This window comes from Charadrius vociferus, unplaced genomic scaffold (assembly GCF_000708025.1).
Source record: "Charadrius vociferus isolate BGI_N301 unplaced genomic scaffold, ASM70802v2 scaffold472, whole genome shotgun sequence".
NCBI classification, from domain to species: Eukaryota; Metazoa; Chordata; class Aves; order Charadriiformes; family Charadriidae; genus Charadrius; species Charadrius vociferus.
This window is the reverse complement of record NW_009647735.1, coordinates 8902562-8907444: the sequence shown is the minus strand read 5'-3', so window position 1 is coordinate 8907444 and position 4883 is coordinate 8902562.

The window sequence follows — 4883 nt, the reverse complement described above, 5'->3', positions numbered from 1 at the left end:
CGCCCCCGGAGGAAGGGGAGTGTGTGCAGCCGAGAGACTGAGCTCCAGCTTTAAGTTTTGGGGGTTTTTTATCCAAGTGTAAAGAGCGGCGAGAGGCGTGGATGGGAGCCCGAGCGCCGGGTGATGGCCGCTCGGGGTGCGGTGCGGCAGCATCCCCACCTGCGGGCAGGGCATCACCTGAACTCGCCGCTTTCCTCGCTCAGGAGAGCGCTCCGTGCAGCTCGGGAGAGAACGGGGTTGAAATCAGGCTCCGAGGTTGTTATTGCTGTTACACAATCCCAGTGGAATGCGTGTGCACACGAGAGCGGGGCTTCCTGTTTTTGGTCAGTCTGTAGAAGAGAGACTATAAAAGATAATAGATATCTCAGATAAATTGCTTTTGCATGAGGACTTGCAGCCATTGTTCAACCGGTAACACTTGCGACTTCTCCAGTAACCTGAGAAGAAAAACCCCTTAATGCCGAGAGAGTTGCTCAGAGTAACTTTAAAGACAACAGCTGGAACATGGGAATAAAGAGGGAATAGTTACAGGGATCAGCATATGTTAGTGCTGTGCATAATGATGTATGGAAACTCAATCTGTTTTGAAAAGAAATCTTGTATAAAGAGGAGCTGCTGGGAGTTGGTGAGTGGAGAGCTGTGTTCCAGGGGGATTAGTGGATGCAGGGTGAGTCCCCTGGGGGCAATATTCTGGGGCTGATTTCTGCCCCCGGGGTGTTTGATGGCCTTCGGTGGGGTGTGGGCACTAGAGAACTTAAATTCCAGATCTGCTGGTTTGCATATGAATAACTTTTTTTTTTCTTTAAAGTTACGTTACAAAATAATTTGCTAAAAGAAATCTTTTGGAAACACTGCTGTTATCGCAGCCCGTTAATCTTGCCAAAAGTTTAACAATTTGAGGATGTTGCTTGGTTGTAACCAAGCTCCTTTGAAGGAATTCTCTGCTTGTGAAAGACGAATTACTCATTCTTTGTCTGGGTGAAGAGATCATAATGTGATTATTAAACTCGGTGCTAGATATAAAGAATTTTGCTTAACCAGGGTCTTTGTTCTCTTATCAAAGCTAATCTGACCAAGTTTCCCCTCCTATAAAGTAGGCAAACATCTCTCCAGGTTAAAGAATGCCCAAAACTCCAGAAACCTATTTATGGGTTTTGGCTGGATTAGCTTTGTGGTTGGGAGGGCTCTGGGGACTGATGACTTCATGAGGTATTGGGCTGCTGGATGCCGGGATTTGGGACAAAGGCAGAGGAACTCCTTCCCCCGGGGCTCCTGTACTGACTTCCCTGTGCCGCGTTTCAATTGTTGTGAGATTAAGACGGTGAGTGAAGGAATTGCAGCCTCGTTAAATGGGTTTGAGTCTTCTAGTAACTCTTCTCTGTGTTTACTTGGCGCTCTCATGCAGCGACTTAATTGGAGAAGTGGAATACAACGGTTCTGACGGAAGCGAATAAGAGTGATTGATTGGAAAAGGGTGGTAGGGACAGTAACTTGTTAATTTTGCTTAAGCAGCTGCCAGCGATCTAAGTGATCCAAGTGCCTCGTGCGTAGCTTCATAGGTAACCTTCCCAGTGGAAGTACAATCTCTGCCTTTTGTGTTTTAAAGCTGTGAGTGCTCCGCTTCTCAGAGCATCAGTGCCGGAGCTGTGGTTTTGCTAATGTGTGTGGTGTAATGCATGGGGAGAAGAGAAACGCTTTTCTTTTTACGCGATTGGTGGTTGGCAGTGAGTTTCGGGAGGGTGTGCCCATCATCTTTCTACATAGATATTTTAATCCACTTCGTTATCAAAGGAGATGGTAGTGACCAGTAGTAAATACACTTGGTCACTTATGAGGGTTTCATTTAGCACTTGAGGTTGTCCTGGTGGTGATATTTCAGGTGGTGGTAGTTTATTTGGCGATGTTGCCCAAGTATGCCCTATCTGTGTTCTTGGTAACCGATTTCACATAGTGTTAAATGATAGGTGGCGAAACACAAAGGGGCTGTGTTTTCAGCAAAACCAAAGGTCGAGTGAGTTCTACTTTATAGCAAATTTTTTGGTGTGTTGGGTGTTTTTGTTTGTTTTTATTTGGGGTTTTTTTGTCTGTTTGTTTTGGGGTGGGTGTTGGGGTTTTTTTTGTTTTGTTTTTCTTTTTCTTTTTTTTTTTTTTTTGGAGTTACAATGCTTTCCATCTCTTCCCTTCTTAAAATGCCGGGTGCTATGGACCAGAATCATAGAATGGTTTAGGTTGGAAGGGACCTTAAAGATCATTGAGTCCCACCCCCTGCCTTGGGCAGGGACACCTCCCCCCAGCCCAGGTTGCTCCAAGCCCCGTCCAACCTGGCCTTGAACACCTCCAGGGATGGGGCAGCCACAGCTTCTCGGGGCAACCTGCCCCAGGGGATCACCACCCGAACAGGCAACAATTTCTTCCTCATATCTCATCTGAATCTCCCTTCTTTCTGTTTAAAACCATTATCCCTCATCCTATCCCTACATGCCCTTGTAAGAAGTCCTTTCCCAGCTCTCCTGTAGGCCCCCCTCGCATCCTCTGGGGACGTTTTTCCCTCGTTAGATACAGGCCCATTAGCTTGGTTTCCTTGTGTGTGAACTGCCTGTGGCAGAGGAAGGGATGCTCAAGCAGCGTCCGGCCTGTCTGCGTTACTCCGGCCCAGGTTTCGTACGGCCCCAGCGGTGCCCAGTGAAGCCCAGTCCCACCTCACCAGCAGTGGTCCTCTCTTGACCTGCCACCTGGGGAGGCAGGTTAACCCTCTGCGGAGCTGTGGGGTTGATGCTCCTGGTCCAGGAGAAAGTCAGGAAGTGAATGTGGAGAAGGAAGGAGGGAGATGTCAACTTCTACAGTATCGCTTTGCCCTTTGCAGAGTAAATTTAGGTGGTTACAACTTGTTTTTTTTCCTGGGTGTGCCACAGAGTAGCGATGAACAGCAAAAGAACCGCGGTGGAAGTTGGTGTGAAGGTGAGCTTTGCCTCCAGGTGTGTTAGAGCAGCAATTCTGCCCAGGAAAGCAGATTCTCCTCTCCCAGCGCCAGCTGTTTCCACATGTGACCGACAAGCTATCAACCTGCATGGTGCAATAACAGCTATTAATTTTTAACTTATTAGTTACTACTGAGAAGTTCCTTGTCATATTGGGGATAGCCACAATATGACATGTTAATATTTATTTACTAATTGCCAACCTTTGCGTGCTCAGCGCTTTTTGAACTAAGTGCTACTGTGTATTAAGTATTCTGTGTATTTTTTTGGACATTGAGCTTGTGGAGTAATTACAGTTGCTAATTACTTGAAAAAAAGCCAAACATGAATCCAGAAACTTCTACCACCAGATCTGTGTGAAAGGTAGAGTTAAATACCGAATTTAAGAAGTTTAAATGCACGTGCAGAGCAAAACATTCCTAAATATCTTTTCAGTTCGAGTATGTTGCAAAACTCAGACCTACTAAAAGAGTGCTTTTACTCAGTTCAGTTCGAGTATGTTGCAAAACTCAGACCTACTAATGAGGGTGGTGGAAGGTGGTATTAGATCAGTATTTGTTGGGTTACTGTAACGAATGTCACAATATCACCTTGCTCATTCCTGTCCCTGATCCCCAAACCCTTCGATAGGCATCTGTTGACATCTTTGCCCGAACATTCCTGGTGGCGCTTTGGGGATTCGATGATTGCACAAGCAGCAGTGCCTGTGGTGAGCAGGTCTTGGCTGAGCTGTGCCCGCAGCACTGCTGGTGGGGTTGCATGGAAGGACCATCCCAGAGAGCTGCTCAGGCTCTACCACAGAATCAGCTTTCCCTGCTTGCACCATTAAAGCCCTTTGCCAGCCCAGAGGTATCTGCTGCTCTTGCTGCTGGTAGACGAGTAGGTGAGATGGGTGAGAGGTGTGATCTCATGGTTGAAGGTGGTTGGATGACGGTTTAACATCTAGGTGCTGGGTAGTGGGGCTGGGAGAAATGATGGGAACCGCAGATCCCTGGAGGTCCTCTGAGCAGCAGCAGCCCCACTGACAGTGACTGCACGGTTGTAATTGCTTTCAGCCCTGTGAATGCTGGCTGTGAATGTGCTACTGGTATGTCTCCTGCTCCACACACTCGGGTTTGGGCGTTCATGTGGGCGTACTGTCCCTCTGGGATTTACTGGATGGCAGGGAGCTCAAAGTAGGTATCCCTGTGTGGTCTGTGCTGGGAGTGGGTATGGGGCAGGTGGTGCTTCGGCACAGCAGTATTTAGTACAGCTTCAGTCCCAGCAGCTGCCTGCTTCATGCTCTCCAATGCTGAGGCTGTAGGTGATGGGTCAGGCTTGTCCTGTCCATCCTCCCCAGTGTTTCCTGCCCTGGATGTTCTTCCTGCCTCTAGGTCAGGTTCTTCTGAAGTGGAGACTTCGATAACGCCTCTCCATCAGGTTCTGTGCTGTGACGTTCCCTTGGAGAGCTGCAGTGTGGCCTGCAAGAAGTCTCCAGGCTTGCGCAGATGCCTTTCCCGAGGGAAGGGTTAGGTTAGGTGTACATTTCCTCTGCGTTACCAGCAAGCGGAACGAGCCTGGCCAGGCGGCATCGCTGCACTGCCCCGTCAGCTTGGGGCCAGAGAATCCCGGCTGTCAGAAGTCCTCCTGCCCCATCTCTCTGTGCTGTACCCCCCCCAGCCCGCCCAGTCTCCTGTGGCGCACCACACCGGCACACATCCCGCGCTGGGGGTGCTGCAGCACTGCGGCCGAGCTGCCTCTGGAGGGTGATGGGTGCCCGTCCTTTTAATTGATGATCAAAGAGGTGATTTGATGACAGCCAAAAGATGGGACTTGTGTCTGTGGCTGCAGAGTCCAACCTTGGGCAGCAGGCGCGGAGATTTTGGGTATTTGGTGTGACACCGTGTGACAAGGTGTTGGTGTACC